Genomic DNA, 18,210 nt, shown 5'->3' on the forward strand with positions numbered 1-18,210 from the left:
CTCCTTTAGGATGGACTGGTTGGATCTCCTTGCAGTCCAAGGGACTCTCAAGAGTCTTCTCCAACACCACAGTTCAAAAGCATCAATTCTTCGGTGCTCATAGTCCAACTCTCACATCCATACATGACCACTAGAAAAACCATAGCTTTGACTAGACGGACCTTTGTTGGCAAAGTAATGCCTCTGCTTTTTAATATGCCATCCAGGTTCATAACATTGTATGGGAGGCAGTGATCAAGACCATCCCCAAGAAAAAGAAATGCAAAAAGAAAGACAAAATGGTTGTCTGAGGAGGCCTTACAAATAGTTGAGAAAAGAAAAGGAAGCTAAAGCCAAAGGAGAAAAGGAAAGATTTTGAAAGGACTCGTCCTACAATTATTATGTATTTTCCTATTATTTTCTTAAAAAAAAAAGTAAATACAGTCCAACCTGCCTCCTTATCTCACTGCCACCATCACAAACACTGATTCTCCTTCTAAGTCTAGAATCCTAAGAACCTGTTCTACCACTTGTAGCTTTGAGAACTTAGGCGAATTATTTAACCTCTTTGTGCCTAAGTTTTCTTGGGACTCAGACAACCAAGTTAATTAAAAGTGTGGCTGCATTTACAACACAAAACCAGCAATGATCAACTTAAAGTTTAGTGTACAGATTTGAGGAAAGCTCTTTTGTTCTCTGGGATATTTTTTGTTTCTCCCTAACTCCAGGGAAGATCCCCTGGAGGAGGGCATGGCAACCCACTCCAGTATTCTTGCCTGGAGAATCCCATGGACAGAGGAGCCTGGTGGGCTGCCATTCGGGGGTCGAAAAGAGTCAGACATGACTGAAGCGACTTAGCACTGCACAACTCCTGGCTCTATTCCAGAGAGCTGGGTTTGCTGGCTCCGTGAGGCTCTCTTCTGTGGATATAAATTCCTTGTGGGGGCTTGAAGGACATAACTAAGGCCTGCTGGAAATCCTTACACCAACAACACAAGCCTGGAGCCAAGTATTCAGTTCCAACAGACAGACTTGAAGCCAGAGGCCTGGGTCAGACTGGCAGAGATGGATGGAAGACGCCGAGAAGATGGAGGCGAGGACAATGGGAGCCTCTGGGAGCCGGGAGTGAGGAACAACCTCCCACCATGGGCCGCACGCACAAAGCAATAGCCCAACCCGGGGGGCTTTGTCTCTGCAAGAAGAAATCTCCAGATGCCCACATAGGAAAATGAAGTTTAAAGGATGACTTTCAAACACGGAGACAGTCCACAGTGAATACCCAAAAGGGGAAATCAAGGGATGTAGCTGTCCAGAAGGTCAGTGCAGGAGGAGCTGAGTGGGCCCAGGGTTGGCCAAGCTGGGGACAGTTAGGGGTGCTCCACAGATGGCCCACCTGCAAACAGGCACACTACAGGCTTGCTCACGGGGCTTATATTGTGTGTGAGACAGGAATCTGGGAGGCTGGTGCCTCCGGCCACTGCCATCCACTTTTGGGAAAGGACGATGCTGAAGAGATGAAGCAGCTCCAATTCAGGTGACTGGTCCATTTTTCTGAAGGATGCAAAGAATTCTCTCGTAAGCTCTGCTCACTGGCTTCTGTTGAGCTAGGTTTTGGAGTTCTATCAATAAGAGGCATCTCAGGCGGCACATCGGTAAAGAATCCGCTGCCGATGCAGGATTCGCGGGTTCAGTCCCTGGGCTGGGAAGATCCACTGGAGAAGGAAACGGCAACCCGCTCCACTATTTTTGCCTGGAAAATCCCATGGACAGAGGAGCCTGGTGGGCTACAGTCCATACACTCGCAAAGAGCCAGATATGACTGGGTGGCTGAGCACACCTTGTATACGATGGGCATCATAAAGTTGTCTATAAATAGTTCAGCTCTCTCTCCTTCAAGTGCACAATTATCCAACATTTTCCCCACTTTGTTGAAGTTAGATGGGAGCTAGATTTGGCCAGTAAAACGTGAGTGGATGTGACACAGGTCACTCCTGGACAGCTTCAAGAGCCAGCAAGAGCTTCGCTGTTTTCCTTTTTCTCAGTCTTGGTGATGGGGTGTGTTCCGTCGCCTCCATCTGGGAGCGAGGATGAGGATGACTTAGGCCAGAGTCCCCCAGCCAAGCTCAGCAGATACGTAGGATGAACAAGAAATAGTATCTTCATTGTTTCATGCCCCTTAGTCTGGGGGGGCATCTGTTACCCATAACCTAGTCTACCCTCAGGGACACAAACGCACCACTCAGTCACCAGAGCATGTTGTCGTTGCTCCGTCACTAAGCCACGTCCGACCCTTTGCGATCCATGTACCGCAGCACACCAGGCCTCCCTGTCCTCCACTGTCTCCCAGAGTTCACCCAAGTTCATGTCTGTTGCGTCGGTGATGCCATCCAACCATCTCATCCTCTGTCATCCCCTTCTCCTCCTGCCTTCACTCTTTCCCAGAATTGGGATCTTTTCCAATGAGTCGGCTCTTTGCATCAAGTGGCCAAAGTACTGGAGCTTCAGCTCTATTACCAGATCATGACCTTCTACTGAACTGGCAACTGGCTGTATTTCCACAGGGTTTGCAGTACTAGGAATCCAGATGTTTATTACAGATGTAGACACAATTTTTAATTATGAGAAACCAAACTCCTTTCCAAAAGTTCAATCCCTGGTCTGGGAACTAAAATCCCACAAGCTGCACAGTGGGGCCAAAAAATAAATACAAACAGCTCTCAAACAATCGTCTGAACTCTCCAATTCTTCTCCGGAGACCCCAGCGAACACTCCCCGGTGCAAGGCTAGAGATTAAAACATGCTCAAACGTGTCATCCACCAGTAGAGAAGGCAACAGTGCTAACAAGCCCCAGTTTCTGAAGTGGAAGATTCCCTGGAGAACACTCGATTGACACACGCGAGTACCTGCCCGGATGTCAGGCGGGAATGGCCATACACGAACTTCTTTGTCCGATCTCTTTCTCTGTTGAATCCAGAGTTTTAAAAGCCAGTTCCTTGAATATCACTATGGATTGACACCCCCAAAATCACGTTCGCCCCTATTGCTCATGACTCCAAAGTCATATTTCAATTCATCATTTTATTTACAACAGGAATGGAGACAAAATTGTAGTACTCTCCTACACGGGAAGAATCCACAAGGTTTTCCTCCAGCACCTGGATCAAAACATACGTCTCACACAATTGCAGCGTCATCCTGGAACACTTGCTAAGCTGTGACCAAAAAAAGCTTCCCATGTCTGAAGAAGAGGCCCCAGAGACACAGATTCTGCTGATATGAAGCCGCTGACTCAATCATTTGGGGTCAGATTTACTGTTTTAGCCATCATTACCTATTTCACTTATAAATTGGTATCGATCTAGTCATCTTAGTGATTAAAATGACTATGTGTGTGCTGCGTGCTCAGTCGCTCAGTCATGTCCGACGCTTTGCGACCCCATGGACTGTAGCCCGCCAGGCTCCTCTGTCCATGGGATTCTCCAGGCAAGAATACTGGAGCGGGTTGCCATGCCCTCCTCCAGGGGATCTTCCAAACCCAGGGATCAAACCCAGGGTCTCCTGCATTGCAGGCAGATTCTTTACCAGTTGAGCTACCAGGGAAGCCCCTAAACAATTATACCATGATCTAATTTCTTAGGTTGTTAAAATGACCAGATCAGAGTCACAGCTGATGGAGTCAATAAAATGCCTGGAAATAAAGATGAGGGGAAATGTACAGCCAACCCACTGGATGTTAAGGCCAAAGAACCTGCCAACCACCCGTATCCGCGCCTTAAGCGTTTCTGTTTGTATCTAAATTCTGACTTCCCAAGGTGCCCAGGGGCCAATCTCTAGGAACTTAGATGTGCGTGTTGCAGGACCACTCGGATGTAACAGTCAATTAAATTATTAATGAAAGAACTATACAAATAAAACATCATGCTCTTTTATGTAGTGAGAATTATCATTGTAAGCAATGCAAATTGAATAATAAGAATCATCAGGGCAGCTTGGTGATAAGCTAACAATTTCCGGCAATCAGACCAAACATCTCTACTCAAGCTGTTTAATAAAATAAATAGCAGGTTGTTGACATTTTTGTTCAGTTAAGCAACATACAACCGGAGGTTACTTACAGTGTCCTGGGTAAAAGAATTTAAAAAGAAGTGGAGACTGAATGGTATTAAAGAGAAATGACTCTCGACTCCCCTGGTGGTCCTGTGGTTGAGAATCCACCTTCCAATGCAGGGGACACGGCTTCGACCCCTGGCCGGGGAACTAAGATCCCACAGGCTGAGGGGAACTAAGCCCAGGCTGCAACCATTAAACCCTCGCACTGCAGAGTCGGAGCACCGCAGTGAAGACCCAACAAAGCCAAATAAATACATATATTTCTAAAAAAATAGTAAAATGCTCATCAGATGTTCCAAAAACAAAAAAGGGGAACCACTTACAATGGGGGTGATTTAGATATTTTCATAAGAAATCAGTGAATCCTATAAACTATCCCAGAATCAAGTGATATCTCTGGTTTATTTATACACACATCGCACATATATGTTTACATATACAAATGCATTAAAGGAATATACATATACATCCCCAAAACAGATTCTTATGATGTTGCAGGTATTTTCACGTGAGGGATAAAGTTAAGTGCCATACAAATAATAGGCCGTGACTATATAGAAGCATTTATCAAGCACCTAACTTCCTATCATGGGGGTACACACCACTCTGCAAAGAAAAAAAAAGCACAGCATCTCCTTAGTTACCTTAGAGGACCCAGTGGAGCAGTCTAGAAAGCATCCAGTCCTCACCCAGAGCTCAGCATCGCCCAGTTTTCTTGCAGTTCACCCGAGACTGATTCACAAGAGAAGCTGTCCATTCACAGATCCAACTACCCACAGAGAACATCTATTAAATTCTAATTGGCAAGTAATCTCGACCTTCCAGTAGCTCCTGCAACCCATTCCCTGCCTCGATTTTTGCACCTGGAAAAAAAAATATGCTTTCTCTCTGGGGTAATGACAGCCTCTGGTATTCAAGGAAAAAAGGTCAAAGACAGTGAGGTCTCCGCAGCTCCCGGCAAGGATAAAGACATGCGAAGAAGTGGACTGAACTGACCTGCCGTAAGATGTGCTCACTTCACAAGCCCACCCTCTCCTAGCGTCTGAGTGTCGGTTAAAAGTCCAGCCACTGAGAGGCAGGGACTGGGCTTGGGCGTGCGTCCTGCCCTCTGCAGAGCGCCTTCCCTTCCTTCACCATGAGCCGCCATATTAACGAGGGCAACTGGGACACCATTCTCTTTCAAAGGGTATCAGCTTCAAAACAGATCTCCTCTCAGACTCTGGGAGACGGCCCTGCTCTGAGTCATAATTATTCCTTTGAACCTAACTCTCTACTATTAAACCAAAAACCTCTCACCTGAGTTATGTGGCTTTCATCACTGATGGAGATATGGTGGTTTAGTTGCTCAGTCGTGTCCGACTCTTGCGACCCCATGGACTGTAGCCCACCAGGCTCCTGTGCCCATGGGATTCTCCAGAAAAGAATACTGGAGTGGGTTGCCATTTCCTTCCCCAGGGGATCTTCCTGACCCAGGAATCGAACCCGGGTCTCCTGCATTGCAGGCAGCTTTGAGATGAGCACAAGTCTGAGTTTGAGCTCAGACGACTCTGTCCCTGGTCAACACCCAAATATCCATTTGGGGAGTTCACACACATATACCAGAGGGAGAGTAAAATAAATGTGGACAAATAAGTGTCCACTATAGGGAAAAAGCACAACACGGCACTTTGGGCCAGGAAGTAACGGCCCACTCTCTGCCTTTGCAGGGGCAATATTGTCTGCCAGATTTCCACAAGGAGACAAAGGTGTGACTGTGCATTCTTTAATTTTTAACTTTCATCATGTTTTGCCCACACCACACCGCATGCAAGATCTTCCTTCCCCAACCAGGGACTGAACTCACACCCCCAGCAGTGGAAGCGTGGAGTCCCAAGCACTGGATCACCAGGCAAGTTCCAGACTATGCTACTCTTAAGCCAGAGTGCTGCGGACACATGCCTAATCATCGTTCCAGAGGCCTTTATTTTCTCCTCCTTGAATGACAGAGAAGTTGTAACTGCTGCTACGTTTCTAACACTTGCCCACCTCCTGTTAATAAGGAGGATAAGCCAGAGGCTGTGCACCTCCAGAAAACAGCAGAGGAGCCAGAAAGGAGGAGAAGGGGGTGAGGAGGGACCCAGGGAAGACAGGACGGCAGAAGCCAAGGCAAGGAGGTTCCCAGATCGTGATTCTGCACCACGACGAGATTCCAAAAATGGTTTCAGGAGAGGCGTAGGTTGCCAACTTTTACTTTTCCTAGTAGAGGATACTGAAGGCACTCTCCTGCGCTTGTTTTTCTCTTTGCCTTGGGCTGGGGAGCAGCTCATCTTTGAACTCTCATTTGTACTTATCTGTCTGTCGCCCCACCCGACCCCGCAGGCCCCTCAGAGTCCACCCCGGAGGAGCCCTGGTGTTCGGGGACCACTGAAATAGACAGACTGGACCCCGAATCCGAGGATTATCACCGACTTCCTCACCTCACTTGAGAACCGTTCACATTTCCTTATCTCCCTTCTGAGAACTTCTGTGAAACCCCTTTTCTAAGGTGATATAACTATATGGCCATCTCAAAAAAAGAAAAATCAACACATTTTACATTGGATTCCTTTCACTCCTCCTTGATAAGGAAGGGGGATGTGTGCTTCTAATGGAAATGAATTCTAACAAAAGGATGCATTCACCCTTTCAGCCCAGGGGCCCGACCCCACGGTGGCCAAGAACACAAGTGTGAAGGACACGAACACCTCCTTTTGCAGGCGGACAGAAGGAGCAAGGACCAAAGGGTTCCATCTATTCTTCTTGACATAAACCTACTCTTCCCCTGGCCAAGATCGCGGTTCTGAAGGCAACCAACGGGCAAAGTCTGAACCCAAACCAGGGCTTTCCGCAGCAGCTAAAGATGTAGACCGGCTTAATCTCTGATTCTTGCAAAACAAGGACCATATGTGTTAAAGTGGCCCGCTCAGGGCCTTTGCGTAAAAATCTTGCTCATCCCTTGAGACTAGAGTTCTGTATTCGGCCTCTCCCTTCTTGGCAAACAGACTGCCCGAGGCCTTCAGCCTCAAGAACTGTTTGGTGGGACCTCCCTGGTGGTACAGGAGATAACAATCTGTCTGCCAATGCAGGGGACACGGGTTCAATCCCGGGTCAGGGAAGATTCCACATGCCATGTAGCAGTGAAGCCCGTGCTCCGCAACCACCAAAGCCCTTGGCACCTACAGCCTGTGCTCCACAGCGAGAGAAGCACCACAGTGAGGAGTCCCTGCGCTGCAGCGAAGACTCAGAGCAACATATGTCGATAAATTATTTTTTAAAACAGAACTGTTTGTTGAATGAATGAATGAGTTCTCATACTGAGCCTGCTATCTTTCATTACAGAGAAACAAATGATTTAGAAATCTTTTCGATTCATTCTCATTAACGAGTGGATTTTAATCTCATTACCAGTTATCAGTCAAAACCATAATTCTTGAGTCAGAACAATTATCATCATTTAAGAGCTATCATAAAATGAGTGTTTACTGCCTGCCAAGCACTGGGCCAAATATTTAACTTTCATTTATTTTTTTATTTTTAATTGCAGTGTAGTTGACACACAACATTATATTAGTTTCAGGGAACAGTATTCCAACAATGGAATACATTATGAAAGGCTGACCAGGACACGTCCAGTAACCCTTTGTCAGCACGCAAATCACTACAGTATTACCAACTGTTCCTTGTGCTGTATATGATGTTCCCATGATTTTACAGCTAGAAGTCTTCCTCTCTTAATTCCCTTCCCTTATTTCACCCAACCATCCTCCCCCGTGCCAAATATTTTATAAGAATTATTTTATTTAATTCGCACTCCAACTCTATAAGGTAAATATCACTATCCCCATTTTACAGATGGGCAAATGCAGGCTCAGATACCTGCCATTATTTTCTAGGAATCCACAGCTCAGAAATCTATACCCGAAGTCATTCAGCCGGAAAGAGGCAGGACAGGAGTCTGAAACTCTGGCGATACTCTTGTCCCTGACATCCCCCTGGGGCCCTCGGGGCCCTTCACCAAAAGTACCCCGACCAGAAGCCACGCTTTCACAGGACACTCACTCTAACGGCACTGCTGAAAGGCCCGGCCATCCGCTCTTCCCTAGAAGCCCGCGGCCTTCTCACTGCCTTCTGAAGTCCTGCTCAGGCCTCCCGCCGGCTCTCAGGAGCCCTGATATCAGCCCTCGGGCCTCCGTCCCACAGCCGCCATTCTGTCCAATCAGACAAGGCCATTTCTCTGAGGATGGTCAGTGCCATTCCAACAGGCTTTACAAGGGACCAAAACCCTGACCTTGCTGTAAAATGAAGTACGCCCTCCAAAGTTCACAAATCTCTTTCATCAGCTTTGGTTCGTGATGACGAGACAAACAGTCGTGGGGAAGCTATTCCCTCCCCACCCTGCCGCCAAAGTCCAGCTGCTGGCCTTCCTGGGAGGCTTCTGCGGCCCCTCGGTCTATAAGCAGAACACAAACTCTTCTTTCCTCACAAAAATGAGTGTGACAACCAAGTGACACAGTAAAAATATTTTGAGAAAACAATTAATGCCTCCCACAACGAAGGTCTTAATATCATACCTTTTCCAAAGGTTCTGGCAAATTCTAACGGGCATTTATTTACAAGGCCAAAGCACAGATCCAGAAACCCTCTCAGTTACCTATATGGGGATTTAAGGAAACGTTTCTGGGAAACACCTCAGAGCCATTACCAAGAGCGCTAAGTGGGCAGCCATAGGAGAACTCCCGAGCAGGTGGATGAATCAGTCTTTGGGAGAGTTTTCTGTTTGGTTTATTAACATTCGGGACCCCTTTACGACTCAAGCATAACTTCCCCTGACATGAAAGTGACTGGGCACTGAGATTAATTGCCCAGTTTTTAATTACAGTTGGCCTCTTGGCCCCCCATGTTGTAAGTACCCTGTCTCTCGGGGCACTTTGACAACAAGTGATCTGTCGTTGGCTATTCGGAAAGAGCTTTGGTGTCTGAGCAGTTTATGATTATAAAATAAAGGGTTCTAGCCTTCTAAGAATCTAACACCCTCTTTGCGTGGCCCACAAATGCCTCAAATAATGAGACCATCACAGGAAAACACGCTGAACTGAGTTGCTCGACTGTCTGCACACCCTCTAACCTGTCGAGCTGTCTCTGCCTCTTCTGCCCTTAGACGCCATGTTGAACATGGATTTCTTTTTCCCTTTCTGGAGTCTCTTATTTTCTCCATTGTATTCATTTGGAGGGGGAAAAAAAAATAATCTCATAAATGTCATTTCCTATTCCAAGCAATTTGCTATAGGCAACTACACCATTACTTTGTACAAATAAATTTACATAAATCATTATTAGAATGTTTTATCTTAGCAACATTATTTGGTTCCCAGAGCACAAATTAAATGCATGCTTAAAGCAGAATATTTTAAAGTTACTCCTATACTGTTTATGAGACGGGATTAGAAATTTCCACCTAATTCCTCTTTCATAATGGAATTCCTTTAGTGTTCTTTGGACATTTAGAAAGCACATGTATAGCTGTCTGGGGGTGGGGTGGGGTTTCTGGAAGCCAGCAATGCAATAGATGATTCTGATACAGCTGGCCCACTTTTCAGAGTCTGTTCCCTTTGATTCTGCAGGGTCGGTTTTCAACAATCAGTGATTTGGAATGCCAGGGGCCAGGGAAATGGACACCATCTCCTGATTAGATGGGTTTTTATCCAGTATTATTCTGCAAGCACACTGGTCTTCAGTTGTGGTTTGACTTTCTTTTTTCTAATAAATAGATTTGTAAATAGACTTGCTGAAAATGGAGCTGGCTTTGGACTCGGTATTTGCATTGGGAAGATGCCTGTTTGGATCAACTGCACCACACATGGCAAGTCTTCACTGGCTCAACTTCTACTCCACCCAAGATTTCAAAATAAAATCTTTTCTCCCTCTATATAAAGGCAGTGCCCATTTTGAAAACATGCTGCCGTTGTCAACATCAGGGAAGAGAGTGAAGAGGGACAGAATAACGGGAGCGGAATTCGCCAGCCCTGGCCCCACTATCTGCTGGTTCTAGAGAAGGCCTTCGTGACTTCATGGCTCATCTTCTCATCGGGGTCCTAAAGGACTGGGCTCACCGCTCAGGGCGGAAACCTTCTCCCAGTGTGTGGTCTGGGAACAGACTCCAAAGCCAGTGTCAGGGAAGTGGGGCCCCACGTGGTCGAGGACACAACCCTCGTGAGGGATGAGGGAGGCAGTCATGTGGAATTTGCTTAACACAGACTGGGGTGCAGAGCAGAGCAGCGCGACTCGCTAGCTGTGATGATGCGGAATTTAAACCTTCCTGTGCCTGTTACCTCATCTTAAAATGAAATTACTTGCACCTACTTCACAAGTTTGTTTGGGCTATTAAATGAAACCAGGAAGGCAAAAGCGTAGAACAGTGTGACTCTTAAAAGAGGCTCAGTAAACAGTAGCTGACATTAATCTCCAAGGATGACCAGTGGGGTCAAGCTGGGGCGTCATATCTACGTACTGTCCATACCAGCATATTTCCGGGTGTGAAGGGAACAGCTGTATCATAATACGCTGGGTCAATGGCAAACGCTATGATACCTTCAGGCGTGCTGGGGCGTGTGTGACTATTCCAGCTCCAGTCCTTCACAATTCAAAACCCGGTGAAGAAGTAAGGTAGCAATTACAGTCTACATATTTTACAACTTGCGATACCTTTTACAGCTCTTTCATAAACTGTTTAATTTGAGCCTTTCATAAACGGTGTGAAAAGTATAGGTCTTAGTTAATTAGCCTTTAATGAAGGGCAGACAAAAGACAGATAAAGTTTGAGCTTTCCCACAGTGACCCAGTGTTGCAGGGGCAGGCAGGACCCTGAGCATCCTTCTTGCTCCTCCCTCCTTCCCAGTCTCCTAGCAACGAGAATCATGTGACTAGTTCTGGCCAATGGACTATCAATGTGGAACTGGTCTGAGTCATTCCTGGTCTAAGCCACCTAAGAATGGGTGTGTGTTCTCAACTCTTTTTTCACATATCGCAGCAACCAGGAAGCAACATTTTGAGACGTAGGTGTCACAAGATGGGGGAGACAGGAAACCTCAGAAGCTGGAGGCAGCAAAGCCACATCAGTGCAATCCAGTTCTGGCTGAGTGAGAAATAAACTCTTATTGCACGAAGCCCCAAAATTGGGGGTGTACTCTTTACCCTAGTATACGACATAGCCTACCTTGGCTCAGCAAGTTAGCAGGACTAGAACCCACATCTCCAGCTTTCACCAGTTTTCACTCAACAGTATCATAAAATCCCACCAGACTGGGACAATATTGCCAAGATTAAATGCCATAGCTTACTCACGGCAAATCTTCAATGCTTACTCAAAATGTTTATCTGGTTTAAAGTAAAATAGTTCATACTCGGTGCCAAGTGAAAAATGTTTCAAAATGCAGGGTATATTTTAATTTGGTGTTTATTTGTTCCAACATCTATATTAACCCAAGAAGTCTGGACGCCTCATTTTAAAGATAACCCTAATAATTAGGTTGTTGAAATGAAATGGCTTTGGTGTCAAATCTAGCTTTAATTGAAAGTTAAACAGATGAACAGAAAGATCCGACAGAGGATGACCACCTCTCTGCCTCAGTCTAGAGACTCCTCTCTTCCTCTCTAGCTTATTCGAATCCTGCTCAACCTTCCACCCTATTTTCTTTTGTTTCTTTTAGATTTCTTTTGGTGAGGACCATTTTTAAGGCCATTATTGCATCTGTTACAACACTGTTTGCATTTTATGTTTTGCTTTTTGGCTGCGGGGCATCGGGATCTAGTTCCCTGACCAGGGATCAAACCCTGCATTGGAGGGTGAAGTCTTAACCACTAGACCAACAGGGAAGCCCCCATATTTTCTCTATGAAGGAAAAAGGTCTACACCTCAAATTTTGCAAACAATGGTTATGCAACTGCCTAGTCCAGAGAATGGCAATTTTTTTCTGTAACGGGTCAGAAAGTAAATTCTTTATGGTTTCTGACCCATCTATTCAACTCTGCCCTTGTAATGGAAAAGATAATATGGAAATGAATAAGCATGGCTATGTTCCAAAATCAGACTGATTATATTATTTGCAGCTAAAGATGGAGAAGCTCATCTTTGAAATATCAATAACCTCAGATGTGCAGATGACACCACCCTTATGGCAGAAAGTGAAGAAGAACTAAAGAGCCTCTTGATGAAAGTGAAAGAGGAGAGTGAAAAAGTTGGCTTAAAGCTCGACATTCAGAAAACTAAGATCACGGCATCCGGTCCCATCACTTCATGGCAAATAGATGGGGAAACAATGGAAACAGTGACAGACTTAATTTTGAGGGGCTCCAAAATCACTGCAGATGATGACTGCAGCCATGAAATTCAAAGACGCCTGCTCCTTGGAAGAAAAGCTATGACCAACCTAGACAGCATATTAAAATGCAGAGACATTACTTTGCCAACAAGGTCCATCTAGTCAAGGCTCTGGTTTTTCCAGTAGTCATGTATGGATGTGAGAGTTGGACTATAAAGAAAGCTGAACGCCAAAGAATTGATGCTTTTGAACTGTGGTGTTGGAGAAGACTCTTTAGAGTCCCTGCACTACAAGGAGATCCAACAAGTCCATCCTAAAGGAGATCAGTCCCGAGTGTTCATTGGAAGGACTGATGCTGATGCTGAAACTCCAATACTTTGACCACCTGTTGTGAAGAACTGACTCATATGGAAAAGATTCTGATGCTGGGAAAGATTGAAGGTGGGAGGAGAAGGGGACGACAGAGGATGAGATGGTTGGATGGCATCACCAACTCCATGGACATGAGTTTGAGCAAGCTCTGGGAGCTGGTGATGGACAGGGAGGCCTGGAGTGCTGCAGTCCGTGGGGTCGCAAAGAGTCAGACACGACTGAGCGACTGAACTGAAGTCACTGTGTTCCAATAAAGCTGAATTTGCACGTGTGCCTAATCATTCAGTTGTGACTCTTTGCAACTCCATGGACTGTAGCCCACCAGGCTCTTCTGTCCATGGGATTCTCCAGGCAAGAATACTGGAGCAGGTTGCCATTCCCTTCTCCGGAGGATCTTCCTGACTCAGGGATCAAACCCACGTCTTCTGCATTGGCAGGAGAATTCTTTACCACTACTGCCACATGTGAAGTCCCCAAAACTTAACTGAGGGACATTGAAATTTGAATTCTATATCATTTCTATGAAGAAAAAAATGCTATTCTTCTTTAAATTTTTTCCAGTCATCTAAAAGTGTGAAAACTATGTCAGCTTGTCTACCCCCAACAACAAGGAATGAGTCACACCAGCCTGGCGGGCCCTTGTTGACCCACCCAGGCTTAGAAGAGGCAGAGCAACAACAGGTTAAGCAACTGCTTTCATGGGAGGAGAAGAGAAATTCTGCTGTTCCAGTTCTTCCACTTCCTGGAGGCTGGGGACGCAGAGCCCTGAGTCCAAGAAGGCCAGAGCTCCTGCGTCTGCCCGGCACTGGGTCTCATGGAGCATGGTGTGGCAGGGCGAGTGTGGCCAGGCAGAGCTGCTGGGACGAGCAGCAGCCTCAGGAGAACCTCAAGCCCCGGAAAGCGGCCACTGCTGGATTCAAAAGAGCTGAGGGTGGGCGAGGTCCACTGGGCCATCACAAAATGAGCCAGCCCACTGGGCTCCCACCCCTGACTGTGGCTGCAGCTTCAGTCCCGAGGCCCTCCCCATATCCTGGGTTTCAGAACTCTTGGTACACTCTTGGCATCAACTTACAGACTCCTGCTTCTTCCCACCCTTCCCTTCCATTCCACTTCTCAGCTCCGAATCAGCTCCTTGGCATCACCAGGCTCCGACCTCACAGGGCACTTGGCTCATCCCAGGGCCCCGTGAAGCCACGCCTGCCAGTCCAAGCATGGAGGGGAGAGGGCAGGTGTAGACGGCAGACAGTCAGCAGACAAGCAGAGGCCAGGTGTGGACAAGCCCAAAGAGGCAGAAGGCTGGCCAGGGAGCAGGGTGACCAGGGTCCCCTGGAGGCAGCTGTCAGCCAAAGCAGCTCTAAGGGGCAGGCAGGGTTTCCCCAGAGGAACCTTAAAGAGACAAGGCCCAGTGTGGGAGCCTGGTTCTGGCTGGGTCAGAGGCTCAGGGTCCTCCAAGACCCATCTGGTCCAGGCGCCAGGCCCTCCCTGGCCGGGCTCACTCCCACCACCGCAATCAGGCCAGGCAGATCCTCTTCCCTCCGGCGGAATGACCCCAGTGACACGGCCCGCCGGAGGCCCTCCGTCCTCCATGAATTCTAAGTATCTCAGTCCCAGTCCTCCGAGTCTTCTCGTTCCCTGAACCAGAGAACCACCCCCGCACACAGCCCCAGCCAGCAGCTGAGCACCCTCTGCCACTGTCTCACCAGCGAGTCTAGGCTCTTTGGCTTAAGTGTGAGCTGCCTGAGGATATACCTTATATTTTTATACATCCTATAGTTTTTTATCCCCATCTGTCCCAAGCACACAAAACAGATACTTAACAATATTTATGAAACCCAATTCAAAGATTCAATGTAAGGAAGATTACTATAATTCAGGTGAAACACAGCATTGGGTTGGCCAAAAAGTTTGTCCCTTAAGATCTGCTGGAAAAACTCAAATGAACTTTTTGGCCTATCCAATATTATGAGAAAGAAAATGATTTAGAGAAACCATGTACAGGAGAAGCTAGTTTCTACACGAAAATCCCCAGCGATGCTCCTACGGCTTTGTGTGTCTACGACACACACCGAAGTTTTAAATAAAGACGTCATTCAACATTCTTATTATCTTAATGCCTAAACTGATTGACCACACTGTCAGTTTGATCAGCTGCATATATTGATCATTAAGAAGATAGGGAAGAAGAGGGAGAGAATATCAATTGCTGGAAAAGCAATCAATCTGGCATCTGCATTTAAATATTGCTTTGGTATTTCATCTATTCAGTGCAGTCTCCATGAGGCGTGAACGAGCTGGGGAAGGCACAGCGTGGTTACCTGAGTCAGAATGGGTCCAGGAAACCACAGTCAGCATTGCTCCAGTCACAGAAAGGACAGAGAGGCCTCCATGATCACAAGAACGCTGGTCTTCCAGGAGATGGTGCGTCTAGTGGCTGGTGGAGAGGAGCAGAAGGAAGATGGGATTAGAGCAGAGGAGAACGAACCCTCTCAACCACAGAGGACGTCATCTCTAGCTACCTCTCTAAAGCACGACACACTTCAGTGAAGAAGTCAATTGCAACTGCACCTCTTTATCTCTTGGAAAGTTATTGAAGCATCAAGTCTTTCATGATGGAGTATTCTTGAAACTGCCTCATGGGGCATAAAAGAACCCAGAGATTTAAAAATACATGCCATAGACACTGTGAGGTCATCTTATTTTACTATAGCTGCCATTGAGACATTTGTGAGATCATTTTATTTTACTACAGCTGCCACTGAAATACTCATCTATATAAAGGAAAAACATCAGAGTGCCAACAAGCATTCAGGGCCAGTGTTCCACCACACGAACCCAACCTTGATCCTCCGGGTAGACCAGGTGGACAGGCTGCAAAGTCAATGGCTCTTTAGTCTGTTGTTGTCAAATAAAATTATTCTGGCTCTGTTTCTGGAGAAAAAGATCCCATCAAGCTAAAGCTCACATGTGGGCTGCAAGTCTGGAGGCTACAGTCAACCAATAATCTTACAGAATAGAAAAGCTGGTGCATGAGATGCGTGCATGCTCAGTCGCTTCAGTTGTGTCCGACTCTTTTGTGACCCCGTGGACTGCAGCCCACCAGGCTCTCCTGTTCATGGGGATTCTCCAGGCAAGAATACTGGAGTGGGTTGCCATGCCCTCCTCCAGGGATCTTCCCAACCCAGGGACTGAACCTGGGTCTCCTGCATCTCTTGCATTGCAGGCAGATTCTTTATTGTTGAGCCATCAGGGAAGTCCAGTAGCATAATAATTTCTGGTGGAAGATATTTTTTCGGCCTACACCTCAAGGAAGAGACAGCAATGACTCTCTCATGAAAAGAATGAGGGAGTTTCCCTGGGGGTCCAGTGGTTAAGACTCCATGCCACCAGTGCAGAGGGCACAGGTTCCGTCCCTGGTCAAGGAACACACCTCCTGGTGCAGCCAAAAGATAAGATTCCAAAAAGATACTTTTAAAAAAAGGAAAAGAAAAGAATGGTATGAGCCTACGAGCCTAGAGTGAGAATGTTAGGAAATAAATTCATTCCGTCAGTGGATCTCAAACAGTGGCCCCTGAAAGGGCACCAGCAGTATCATTCTGACAGCCTGTTGGAATTGCAAATTCTCGGTCCCGCCCACCAGGCACTGAATCTGCATATCGGGAGGTGGGTCCCAGGGATCTGCTTTAACAAGCCATCCAATGGGGACACTGATACATCTCAAATCATTAATTTATCTACCCATCCAAAGACACTGAGTCTGTTGTTGCAAAAGAAAATTATCCTACTCCAGAGGGGCTTCCCTGGCGGTCCAGCTGCTAAGACCCCTGTTTCCAGTCCAGGGCGCCAGAGTGCACTTGCTGGTCAGGGAGCCAGATCCCCTGCTGGAACTGAAGATCCCGCGACCACAATGAAGGCCGAGGCAGCTAAGTGAGTATTTATTTTTCTTAAAGCACCCTGCTCTAATGCACCTTAAGCTTCAATTAAGGACAAAGTACTAGGCTAGGGGTGAGGAAGGGAGGAGGGGTCAGAGAGAGGATGATGAAATCCCTGCCTTGGAGAAATGTCCTGTCTTCTGTGGGAGATAAGACAGGTATTTGTTACCGTTTAAATCACTAAGTCGAGTCCAACTCTCTTGTAACCCCATGGACTGTGACCCCGCAGGTTCCTCAGTCCATGTCGGAAGACCCCCTGGAGAAGGACATGGTAACCCACTCCAGTACTCTTGCCTGGAGAATCCCATGGACAGAGGAGCCTGGTGGGCTACAGTCCATGGGGTCGCAAAGAGTGAGACACGACTTAGCGACTGGAGCAGCAACAACTGGAACAGAAGACGGACACACCGGCAACTCAGATAGAGTTCAACTGTGTTATTTCCTCTAACAAATAATCAGACGGTTACAAAGGAGACCTCTGGGGTGGGGAAGCAGGTAAGGAAAAGCATCAGGACAGTGGTAAGGGGTCTTAAGATCCAGACAGGATTTTTACAGGAGGGAACAGGCAACAGCTGAAGCAAAAGCCCAGAGGTGAGAAGGCGAGAGAGCTGTTCAGATGCACGGAGGAGTCAGATCTGACCAAAAGTGAGCAGCTTGCAGGTGACCTGGGTGAGAGAGGGTCACGGCCAAGCAGACAAGTCACCAAGAAGGCAAGAGAGCTATTCAGATGCACGGAGGAGCCAGGTCTGACCAAAAAGTGAGCAGCTTTCAGGTGACCTGGGTGAGACAAGGTCACGGCCAAGCAGACAAGTCACGGCAAGGGGCTGACCGCATCTCCTCCTTGCATGAAGACCACCCAGGGGCACCTGCTGTGTGCGCAGAAGCTGATGTCGGATAAACCAGGAGACTGAATTAGTTCTGAGTCCAGTCTGGTTTTTCTGTACTTTTAGGACTGCTTTTTCTAGAGGGGAGCATCTCAGCTGCTTCAAGGATGAACTATGAAAGGTGTGCCCTGGAGGAAGACCCAAAAGAAAATTTTAAAGTAGGGTAAGAACCTGGATACCACAGTCCCCTCAAGACATTTGCAAAGGGGCAATTTTGTTACCACACCTAAAACACTCGAGGGCACGGATGCTTTTAGTTTATAAAATAACTCCAGTGGAGAGGGACGTGCTTTAGGCAAAAGGATCAGATAAACCAGGGACTGGGGGTAAGGGGTACAGGGGTGTCAAAAGGTGCAGTTAAAAGTAAGCCTTGGAGATACTGTGTACAGCAGGGTGACTATAGTTAAGAAGACCGCACTGCACATATGAAGGCTGCCAACAGTAGATCTTAAAAGTTCTCATCACACGAAATAAAAAATTGTAAAGGTGGTGGATGTCAACTCAACTTACTGCAATCATTTCGCAATGTATACAAATACCGAATCGTCATACGCCTGAAACTACTATCATTTTATGCCAATCACACCTCAATTTAAAAA

The 18,210-nt window shown here is 46.8% G+C and overlaps 1 protein-coding gene across 11 annotated transcripts in view; it reads right to left on the bottom strand.

Moving 5' to 3' along the window:
• The window catches only part of FOXN3 (forkhead box N3), a 452,985-nt gene that overhangs the window by 316,413 nt on the left and 118,362 nt on the right, over nucleotides 1-18,210 (bottom strand). For all 11 annotated transcript variants that reach the window (XM_070796763.1, XM_070796769.1, XM_070796757.1 and 8 more), the window contains one exon: nucleotides 15,114-15,229. The gene's annotated coding sequence lies outside the window, so the exon portion shown is untranslated. The remainder of the gene's footprint in view (nucleotides 1-15,113; nucleotides 15,230-18,210) is intronic.

This window comes from Bos indicus, chromosome 10 (genome assembly GCF_029378745.1).
Source record: "Bos indicus isolate NIAB-ARS_2022 breed Sahiwal x Tharparkar chromosome 10, NIAB-ARS_B.indTharparkar_mat_pri_1.0, whole genome shotgun sequence".
Classification (NCBI taxonomy): domain Eukaryota; kingdom Metazoa; phylum Chordata; class Mammalia; order Artiodactyla; family Bovidae; genus Bos; species Bos indicus.